Source organism: Melitaea cinxia, chromosome 10 (assembly GCF_905220565.1).
Source record: "Melitaea cinxia chromosome 10, ilMelCinx1.1, whole genome shotgun sequence".
NCBI lineage: Eukaryota > Metazoa > Arthropoda > Insecta > Lepidoptera > Nymphalidae > Melitaea > Melitaea cinxia.
The window spans coordinates 13,150,516-13,163,313 of NC_059403.1; positions in this window are offsets into that span (position 1 = coordinate 13,150,516).

The window sequence follows — 12,798 nt, forward strand, 5'->3', positions numbered from 1 at the left end:
TAAGTATGTTTACACGTTTATATCTCACTTTAAACTTTGTATCATAATTTGTATACCTACACCGACCTAATACCATCTCACCTGCTCCTAGGTGAACTGGAAAAGAACGCTTTTCAGCGATAAGGGCGCCCTTTACACATAACATTTCTGTTTTGGTATCATACATATCTGTTTTTGGTGTACAATAAAGTGTTATATTATTATTATTATTGATTATTCGTTACTATTGACTTAAGTTAGTACAGTTATACATTATCGCAGCATGACAATTGCACTCATATATTATCACGATAGCGATCGTGATTGAGCCTGTAACCTCCCACAGCTGGGCATAGACCTCTTTCTACGTTTAGGGGAAGGATATATTATATCATAATGATATAATTCAAAATTTTATTCAATTGTTATTTCACAAATAATCACAATTTCATCATTATCAATACTCATAATAAAAATGTAACGCAACGTTGTCTGTACATGGACGATATATGAGGAAAAATATTACTGGGATGTTTATCAACGCAAATAATGCCCAAACTAATGATTGTTAGAATTTTTATCTGTTTGTCTGTGTTTTTACGCTAATATCAGAAACAGCTAATCCGATTTAGATGTGATTTTCACTAATATATTGTGGTAAGCTTCACTTAACATTTGGTGCTTGTTTAATATCAATCGGTTCATAAATAAAAAAGTTATGCAAATTTAATGAATCACGTTGAACATGTAAATATCCATATGTCTATATTAATAATCCTAAATAAACCAAAAGGTATATCCAAAAATTCTGTCCAAAGTCATTATTCTACACTGACAAAGTTGTGGGTACAGCTAGTTTAAAATAATATTTTGTACCTAACCTACCCAATATGATATTATATATTACCTCAGTACTGTTATATATAGTTTTTTATATCTTTATATAACAAAGGGCAAAAAGGCCTAAACATAAGTATCAATATACCTTTAAATATTTACGAGATGGAGGATTTTGCCAGGAGGGACAACGTAAACAGGATAAGGGAGTTTAGGACAATTGATAAAGTTAGGGGATGCTTTCTTAGATGATGATTAAAATTATGGTTGAAACCTTCGTCAAAGACACTGAATCGATACGCACCAGGTTCAATTAACTAGGCTACAAAAAATTGACGCTTGTTAAATCGTACAGCCTTGACAATAAGTAGAAAAGTTTTACTATAAACTTGATTGTGAAGTCAATTGAGTACAAGTGTCTGCAATTTAGGCTAGGAGTAAGTCAATATTAGATCAGTAATTCTAGTGTAGATAAACGGATATATAGATGAGATAACAAAAATATAGATATTAAAAAAATTCAAAGTTTTACTGTTCAAGTGCAATTGAACTGTAATAGGAAAACATTTTATCACAGACCCTATTTTAAGTATTAAAATTATATAGCATATTGAGTGGTATAATTAAGTAGATTTGCTACCGCATGTAAATTACAATTTGCTTAAAGAAATAAGCTGAGAGATAATAATTACAGTTAAAAATAAATAATAAAAGATAATAGTTATATTCAGTGGTAATGTAATAGAGAATTAATTTTGCTGTTAATTACATACAGTTTTCTATTGACATTTATTTCTTGTGTGCCATAAGACAGTCACATATTTTTTAAATCTCTCATAAACTTAGTAGCTCATACAAAAATTCAATATTTTGTTTTACTTTCAACACCATCTAAATTTAAATCTCGTTCTTCAGTTATCCTATTGTTATTTTCATAAAATTTTAGAATATATGTCATGTTAGAGGCACAAAAGGTGTACAAATTATTTTACTGCAATATTTTTCCATATTATTTGATTTAAAAAAATTAAAATACGATAACCATAATTTATTTTCTATTAGCAGCAACGGTAACTAACATTTAGTAAAAATTTAACATTTTTTTTTTTTTCTAAAAAGTATTACTTTTCTTTTTACCTTAAATTAAAAATCGAAATGAGGTCCAGATGGGCTGTTTGTGGGTAAAATATCTATTTACTCTTTAATATATCATACTTATTTATACATGGAAGGCGTTTATCACCTTCGCAGTTCGTTTCGAGGAAATAAACGTTACGTGTGAATAGGTTGGATGACTCGGCGTTCTGTGGTAAAAAAAAAAAAAGATTCTTAATAGTAATCTTCAAAGTATATCCTACAGAAAATCGATAAGCAGTTTCTTGGTTTAAGTTTAGTGTTTAAAAATAAACGGTTTAGTTCATTAAGACTAATTTTAAATAATTTTGCTGGAGAGGTGTTAAATTCAGTCTTATATATGGGGTTGATATTTGAAGAACCATCGCAAAGATGCCTAAAGTCTGAGTCTGATACAATTTGAGAAAATCTCCCAGCGTCACGTACTTATTTGTTTCAAATTAGCGTTTTATTTTTGCACAAATAAAAAGATAGATATTTTTAAGGAACAACTATTACTTTTTCTATGTATATGATAATTTTAAGATAGTATAAAGTGTGCGTAATTAAAATGTGCGTAGCACCTCGAACATTAACTAATCGAAATTTAATGGATATAGTGACGATAATAATTAATATTTCTGGAAATATTTAATACAGAAAATGATATTTTTTACTTTTACATAAAAATATAAACATAATTAAAAGTAAAAAAAAATAAGAATTATATATTTCGTTTTAGTTAACAAAGGACCCATTAACGCTGTTTAGAAACACGATATTATTCCCTGACCTTTCACTAGCATGTTGTTCTTTAAACGAATCGCTAGAGTAACGATAATTGATGATTTTTATACATAACAAAGAGGTGTGTTAGCCTCGCCCACTCGTATATTAATTAAAAACGTGACAACCGCGAACATAGCCCTTTCATACCGTGACCGAGTTAAGTTACAAACAATGTTCTGTTTTGGTCTAAAATTAATAATGACGTCACCCACAGACGTTTTTCTATTGATTTTTCATACAAATTAATGAAAGACTTTAATATAATTTCAGTTTAAGTTTAATACCTTTTACATAACCTACTGTTGGACATCTGCTACTTTTAAAGAAAAAAATATATCATACATGTACGAATACTGAGGTGAGGTGGGGTATATCAGAAAATATCCAGCTCAAAATCTGGAACAGCCCAACTGGGGAAGTACCTCGACCCTACAAAAACATCACAGATAAATAATACTGATTTCAACTTTGTTGTGTTTTTGTGGTGGGCAAGGTGACCAGACCTCCGGGGGGGGGGGGGGTTGAGGGTATTTTGATGATCTAACGCGCTTGTGTATTGCTGGTTTTGCAGACGTCTATAAGCTACCGTAATCACTTACCATCAGGTGAACCGTAAGCTTGTTTGTCCAATTAAAATATTTCTGGCTTTAAAATACTATGCATTACTATTTTCCTATTCACAAATGTAGCATTTGTATACGTAATACTAAATTAATTTACATTTGATGTCGAAACAAAATTTTTTGTACCTACAATGAAAATGTTAAATTAATGCATATGCGAGTACAGATTACGATATTTTCAGATACGATTTACGAGATTTATATTACACAGTTTGTAACGTTATTTTTAAGCAAAGACAAATTCGTCTTAAAAAAACAATGATCGCGTTGAAAAAAAGGATTTTGTATCTCAAGACAAAATCACTTACTGGTATTAGCTTTTAATATCTTATGAGTTCAATGAACCTCAAAAGCCCTTTGTTAAATATTCACAAGGCAGTGGTTCTCGTAAATTCAAACAAACACTAACAAAACCAAAGCAAGTAGCAAATTAAATATAAATTTGAATAAATATGTCCTCGTACGCTTGCTAAGTCAAAAGACTAACAAGTCACATAATGCAAAGCTACGCCGTAGAGATTTCGTAGCACTTTCTGTTTTAGAGGACTTCATTTAAACTACTTCAAATTTTTGTTAAGATTCTAAGCACCATGGATACAGAACTGTGTTGATTTTAAAAATATCCTTTATTACGTTACATTTTGTAAAAAAAAAAATAGTAAAAGCTACTATTTTTTCGTAACCTACATACTTTTTTGCTTTTAACGTAATGATATTTCTAAAAAAGCTAGAAAAAGTATACCTTACCATATTGGTTAGAAACTTACTTAGCTACTTTGCTTTAAATGAACGTGTATTATTATTACAAACGTTGAAAATCTTAGGAAACACTTTAAATTTATATATCTCAAAAAAAATCGAAAACAACTTTATTTCCACTATGAGTATGACAATATATTATATTAACACATTAGTGAATTTACAACACTTTTGTAAGCTTAAAAATACCTCAACAAAGGTAAAAAGATTATAACATCTGCCTTTTAATCACATATAATAAAAATTTAACGGGTCGTTGTCTGTACATTTACGATATACTCGTATGAGACAAAATATTATTGGGGCCTTTATCAACGCAAATAACACCTAAAACAATGATTGTCAGAGTTTTCGTCTGTCTGTTTGTCTGTGCGTTTGTGCATGTTAATCTCAGAAATGGCTTATTCGATTTAGATGTGGTTTTTACTAATATATTATGGCAAGCTTGGCTTGACATTTAGTATTTGTTTCATGTCAAGCGATTCATAAACAAAAAAGTTATGCCAATTTAAAGAATCACGTTGAACATGAAAAGTCACTATTCCAAGGACAAAGCCGCGAGCACATCTAGTATACATATAACATAGACATTTTAAAAGCAAGATAAAGAGAACGTTAAATAAAAAAATCAGCTTAGTCGTTCAACGATTACTTTTACTGTAACTTTCTTATAAAAATAATCGTAAAAAGCGGCCTAAAACATCGAAATCACTTTGGTTCTTCTTCTGAAATACGACAAATAGTGCTTTTATTGTAAGTGATGTAGAAATATGAAAGTCACCCTTGACGTTGACAGGTATTCAGAGCCCTATCCACTGCTTATTCGAAATATAAATAGAGTTTAATAATGAATAAAAAAATCATTGGAATATTTCATACTCCCATGACCAAAATTGCCAGATCTTGCAACTCAAAAAAATTGCTATTAATCTATATATTAATTTGCGTGAATCAAAAACTTTGTACCCCTTTTTACGAAAATATCGCGGACAGGGGAGTATGAAATTTCGCACACTTATCGTTTATATAGAGAAAAAGTGCAGAATACTCATATTTTTTTAATTATGCATAAAAAGTACATTAAATCAATAAAAAAAACCTTACACACACTACCGTGTATTTGACACACACACTGATTATAATTTTTTGTGGATTGTCAAAGTCTGTAATCATGTTGAAAAATTAGAAGAAGAAAAAAAAAGGTTCTTTATTTTCATTATTTTTTGATTTTCTTTAATATAAATTTTTAATTATGGTCGAATTTCGACCTCCGGGCGACCACTAGTTTATATAACTAGACATCATCTATTTATTACTAATATAAAACTGAAGAGTTTGTTTTGTTTGTTTGAACGCACTAATTTCAGGTACTAATTGTTCGAATTGAAAATGTATTTTTACGTTAGAAAGTCTTTTATCGATAACAGCTATACATTATATAATATTTTATAAGTTTTCTTCTCAAATTAACGTTGGTCAAACTGGTTGCAAGGCAGAGCTAGTAATTCGTAAATAAAAGCTTGTAATAATACATTGTGTGTTTTTATACCGCTACGGTGGCAAACAAACTTATGATCTGCCTGATATTAAGCGGATATCGTAGCCCATGGACCCTTATAACCTCAGAAGCATTACAAGCGCATTGCTGACCCTACCCACGACCCTCGGCAAGAGCTCTGGCTTACCTTACTCACCATAGTAACACAACACTTCTTGTGACCAGTATGATCTAGTTGTAATCATCTTGTTGTAATCATCTTATTGTTATCATCATATTTGCTTCGCCGCAAATATATTATTAATTAATCGAAATGTATGAAGAGATTTTATACAATGAAACAAATAAACATATATCCATCTCATAAATAATGAGGAGCAGGCGAATACAACTGCGTAATTGGAAAATATTATCCGAGTGTGACATGATTATTATGATGTTATTTATTATATTAAGATAATGAAAGAATATATATATTGTGTAAGGCTAATTAAAATGAAGAACAAAAACCATACTAATATTATAACGCTGAAAAGTTTGTTCGATTTTTGAAGTGAAAACTTCTTTTGGTGCAACACACACATTTTTTCGTAAATAGTAAGTTAAGCTGATCCGTCACGCTCTGAGGTGAAAGGCTTGATCGGGTGAACTCGGGTATACCCGAGTGTACCCGAGTGAGAAAGATACAGTCAGCTGCTCTTCGCTATTGTGTCGCTGTGTACTAAACACATGAAGAAGTGAATATTCACAATGAAATTTTTACTTCTGCCGTGCGCTCTTAAGCACACACTATGTTTATTTGTTTGTTTAAACGTGCTAATTTCAGGAACTACTGGATCGAATTGAAAAATTGTTTTTGTGTTTAATAGCCGATTTACTGAGGAAGGCTATAGATTTTTTTTCTATCACTTACGAGTGTGAACTCGTGAGGCACAGTTAGTATTCTCATATATAGTCTCTACATTAATCAGCTGATTGAGGGTCTCAGCAGCGTTCATGTAGGATGCTATATCGATGGACAATGCGTCAATAATTTAAGCTACGCTGACGATATGGTGCTGCTGAGTCCATCAATCGGAGGGTTAAAAAAATTATTAGAGATTTGCGAGTCGTATGCGAGGGCCCATAGCTTAGTGTACAATGCTAAGAAAAGTAAGATTCTCGTGTTTAGGGCTGGTAAGCGGTTGCCAGGTCATGTACCGACAATTACCTTAAACGGGGCAGCATTAAGCAAAGTCAACCAATTTAAATATTTAGGTCATATAATCACTGCTGATTTGAACGATGATGACGATATTGAGAGAGAGCGTAGGGCGTTGGCGGTGAGAAGCAATATGCTCGCACGCAAGTTCACACGTGGTACTGCGGCTGTCAAAATTACTCTATTCCGGGCTTTTTGTCAATCTTTTTACTCGGGTGGTCTGTAGGTAAGCTACACGCGTTGAGCCTACAGCGCACTACGTATTCAGTATAATAATGCCTTCAGAGTGCTGTTGCGGCTACCGCGGTTTTGCAGCGCCTCAGGAATGTTCACGGATGCTCGGGTCGATGGATTTCACGCGATTATGCGTAAAAAAGCATCATCTCAGCTGCGGCGCATGAGGGCCAGCAACAACAACATTCTGAGGATACTCACGGCTCGCCCTAATTGTTCTATTCAAAAATACTGGATAGAAACAATGACGGGCCAACTAAAATGATTATTATTATTTATTTTTTTAATTTATCATCTTACTAACAATAACTAAAATAGATTATAAGTAAATATTGTATATAGTAAATATTGTTACTAACACACTAATACACTATGGTTGTTCACGTCTGAAATAAACGCTTATTATTATTATTATTATTATTATTATTATTATTAGTATTCACTAAAAACTAGCTGCAAAATACTTCAGATTTTTAATAATAGAGTCGTAGGTGGATAAAAATTGTATATCAAGTCACCTGTGTAACAATCATTAAAGATTCCCTTTACGCTCAACTTCGTGTCCAGAATAAGACGTTAAATGGTCATTATTATACTTCGTTACCCGCTCACGTACAGACCCGGGACCCGCGTATATTTGATCTAATGTACAAAATTTGATAACCCTCGTGGAAGGACAAAATGGCAGTGTTAAATATCACGTTCAAAATTAAGTTAAATAATTAATAAGTTTATACTAATTAAATTTTCGTGCATGTATAGCAAGAGAGGACGTAATTTACGAGTTGGTGTGTACGTGGTGGATAATCTTCAGCAACATTGGGCCTGTTTTACTATATGGGGGTATTTCATTAAAATATTTCAAGTAGACATAGGCTATATAACTTGACGTTATAGATGGGACCTTTTTGCCACTGATATCGCATTCAGCCTGTAACATCCCACTGTTTGGTATAGGCCTCTTTTCCCATGTAAGAGAAGGATTGGAGCTCAATTCACCACGCCGCTCTACTGCGGATTGGCGGATATGTTCCCTATTACGAGTAACGATCGCTATCAGTTTTTTAATGATTGTCACTGTTATATAACAATGAATAACAATAAAGTCGGCGAGTATCAAAAGTGAATGCGAATAGAACCCCTCGTTGATAATAATTTGACTAAATAATTAGGTCGCGTCAGTATATCCTATAGTAATTCAAATTTCATAAAATTATACTATTTATGCGACCGCTCGGCACTGTCTAAATTGTTTGCTACTAATATAATAGAAATAACGTTTTCTAAACTAAAGACTGATTAAAAACTAACTGCCTAACATTTTTAGCGATGAAAGTCTGATAGGCAGATTCACAAAACTTAATCATTAAGGTTTACTTTCTAATAATAAAATAACAAAAAAACACTATAATAATTATTATAGTAATTAACATGCATAATCTACAATTTAATGCTATGATAACATAAGCAATTTTAAAAACATATTATCTTAAAATCTATAACTACACTTATTTCGCAGATATTTTATCAATAAAAAAGGTTAAGCAAAAAACTATATCGACGATAAATAAGATTTATGTAACACTCTTTTTCTACTTATACTAATTAAGATAATTACAATATCTGTCAGTGTCATTAAGTTAACGCAATTATCTTTGTGGCTAGTATTTATGAGCACAATAAATTTACTGACCTAGATTATCGGAGTTTGTACAGGAAGGGCCGGGTAACACTAGGAAGCCGAAAACCAGAGCTATAGCTGTATCCATATTTGAAAATAAGCGTCCGTTACAACATGACAATCACCGACTTTTTTGACAAAAAAGAGTTAATTATTCACTACTTTTGTAAATACTTCAGTAATTCAAACTAAATAACATAACTGTAAAATAAACAAAAACAATTCTGTTAAACTTCACGTAATAAAAAAAAACACTAAATTAAAATATATTGTTAAAAAAAAAACAAACGTCAATCGAAAAATATAAAACTAAGCAATGTAAAAAGTATTTATTTATAGATGACCACGTAATCGAGCACCAAAAAGTTTTTTTTAAGTCAATTAGCGAACGCTTATTAGTCCGAATGCGCAAGCGACATGTCTCAATTATGTGTCACGTGGGTATGACCGCGTGGTATTATTTATCTGTTGACGGCGAGCGTGTGACCACTCTCGCGCCAAACGTCCAACTGACGCGTTCGCCCTTCATTCAGTGGTCAGAAGCGAACCCATCAATTTGGACTGACGTTTCAATGGAACCTTTCCTTTTTCCCTGGTGAGCAATTAGTAGCACTGCTTGTAATTAATAAAACTGGCTTAGAAGTTTAAAAAGATCGGCACGGGATGTATCAAATTTTCCTTTTGAGATTTAGAAAATATTTTTAATTACGATCTTAGCACCGCTTTTTTTTTTAGTTTTCGTTTGAAAGCGCGTGGTTATTGAGACTATAAGAAAAACCTTATTAAAAAATTAAAATATTTCTAAAATGTAGACATTAATTAACGTGAGATTTTTTTCAAGTTTATTTAGTATTTATTATTTGCAATAATAATATAAAGAAATTATTTACATCTACAAACATAATTATTTTTTGTTACATTAATATGAGTAAAAAAGCAAAACCATTCCTCTCGTGTTTTCCCTGCGGTTATAAAAAGGTCAAACCGCAGTCAACTAGTTTCAGCAACAAACGATCTCCGGAAAAATACTGTAATAATATGGCGAAAATTTCAGAATTTCGTTTGCATAAGAAATTTGATAAATGATGACAAATGGGATAGCTAAAAAAGTATAAAAAACCGCATCCGCCTTCATTGCTTTATTCCATGTCATTATTTTATCATCCCATGGAGATTTTACACGTTTTTCCTTTATCAATTTAATCCTAAGCGCATTATAAAATAAAAAAGTTGAGTCAGTTTTGAAATTAGAATAACAACTTCACATAAAAGCCCGACTATCATTAGCAAATTGCTAGATTTTCCTAATATACTTATTTTTAAGCTACAACATACTACCAGATTTAATTAAGTAAATTAATTCACATTCAGAATATTCTAATAGAGTTGTAAAACTCACTAAAATAATATAATGTGAATATTGTTTTCTCATAACCAACAACGATTACTTTCACTTAGATGAAATTTTATGTAGGTATAATATATATAGTAGCTATAATAAATATAGGGATAATAAATTTGTGCCATACCTCTTTACATAAATTGGACATTGAAAATATTTTGAAAAAGAAAATAAAGGACACTAGAGTCAATACTGAAGCTAAAATTGTATTTTTGAAGGTAAGGTTGTCTCAAAAAACGATGTAAGTCGTGGTACATGGTATGAAAAAATGTAGGAGTTATATGGTGCGAAAGAGTAACAATAAGCACTGCGAGTAACGTTTTACAGCGTTTTTAGCTGTTTTTATAAGATAAAGATATAATTTTTTGCCGTATCGATACTATTATAGCAAACACTAATTTATATTTTGACTCAAAAGTTTCATCATTTTTATTGATTGATACTTTTAATAATTTAATTATAATTAATACACTTTCATTTTTAAAAGTCACAGTAGTCGTTTTTTATCAGTTCAGTGTACGTATTGGCAGCACAATAAGCCGCAGCGGTCACAGCACTGGCAGTTGCACTGGCTGTTGCGGGTTTGATCCCCGCTCACGACTGACAAGTATTATGTGTGTTTCCGGCCCACCAACACAGGAGCAAATCCGTAATTTATTTATTTATTGGGGTAGGGTACAGCAGGAAACATCTTGCTCATAATTTGGAGCAGCCCGATCAGGTAGATTTTTTTTCCGCTGGGAAATGCTTTTACGCTGCGCACCGGCAAGGTCAGTGGAATTTTGGGGCTCCTGGCCCAATGAACAGCCCAGGCTACCCACTAAAACCCAGCGGTGCAAAACCCCTCATCATCATAGCGGAGCGTCACGGGATTGCTTTCGCATGCTATTGTGACGCTCCGACGGTTGGCCCACCTGTGCTGGCCACCTTCGTCTATATCTATAGAACGCCCACAGTCACAGTGAGCGCTCTATTACCCCAGTGACGAGTAGGAGCGCGTAGTGACGTCTCCTTCCCCCTGGTCGTCTCTTGCAGAGCGGGTCGGCGCGAGCATCAGCCTTGCGCTGTCGCTCCACAGCCTCCCTTAACGCCATGACCTCGCAGAAGGAGGTCAAAGCCAACTAGCACCCAGATTATGCTGCGGACCACGCTAGGCAACGACAGATCTACGCCTATTACGGCCACCAAGACGCAGCGTGCCCGATTAGGGAGATACGGAGATACTCTCAAATAGTGGGTTTCTGTGGTAAGGTGGCCAGAGCTCTTGAGGAGGGTTAGAGGTAGGGTCGGCAACACGATTGCTATGCTTGTTTGCAGATGTCCATAAGCTACGGTACCCGCTTACCATCAGACTGACCATACGTTTGTTTGCCACCTTTGTAGTAAACGTAAAAAAGTAACTTATCCCTGTCAAATTCTCCGTCCGATCACACTTTTCGCAACGCTCTCGTCACGCATTCAACAGCTTACTCCGAAAGCGTGCATAAAGAAGCTTAGCTTCAAAAAAATAATATAATTTGGTGAATATTTATGCAAAGTTCGTCTCTTATAGGTGGTTTTCATATTCATCAACTACTCGTATTTATTACCTTCAGTGGTAACAATTATGTCAAAACTAAACTTTATGTGAACCTGTACTCACGACTATGTCCGCGTGGAATTAAAAAAAAATGAATGTTGAATGAAATGAAATGAAAAAAATGTCTATGTTAATCCTTATGACAGCAGCTATCTGCTAGTGAAAGACCCGTCGAAATCGGTCCAGCCGTTGCAGAGATTATCCGGAACAAACAGACAAACAGACGAAAATTGTAAAAAATGTTATTTTGGTATTATATTTATTTATACCGTGTATACATCCATATGCATTTAGTAAAAAGTAGTTATTATAATAGACAGCCACTTCCATTTTATTTATTTGTATAGATGAATAAGAACATACTTTAAGACTCTATAGTTACTTACTGTCTCACTTTAATTTCCCTTGTCTCGTATTGTTCTGTCACTTAGTAACTATTCGATCATCTACGTCAACTCCTAAATGTGGCATAACGTATCCTAACACAAAAACCATTTGACGATCCTATAAAACTAATGAGAAAGACAAAATTAACATACATATTTTAAGCTAAACAAAACACAATACTTTTGGGTACAACCATACAAAATATAAGCAATAGAAAAGTTATCTTTGGAACCTTGTTGATTTTGATTATTCGCATCGTTCAATCTTCACTTAGTCACCGTATGATTTACCTTCTTCTAAAGATTTAGAAGACAAGTTATTTAAATATGTATAAAACGTTTCTTTGATCTCAATGTACTCTAATATATAATTGAATGAACCATAAATTTAAATTGGCTGGGTTTAAATTTATAAAAACTGAAGATAATATTTATAATGCTTTCAATCTTATGAATAATTGAGCAGATTAGTGCACAGCACGGTTTTTTAATCTATATTCTATAAGTATAATAAATGTGAAGCTATCATCCACCAGACACCCTCAATTCGAAATTCAAATTCTGCTGAGAACAATTAACGAGAAACCAACACTTAATCCTATCAAAAATAATTACCATATTACTCAGCAATCAATAAACTCAGACATATTATGTCCTACATGAAAGTCAACGCCACTAAACCTAAACATCTTTATCGTTTATATAAACTTATAACAT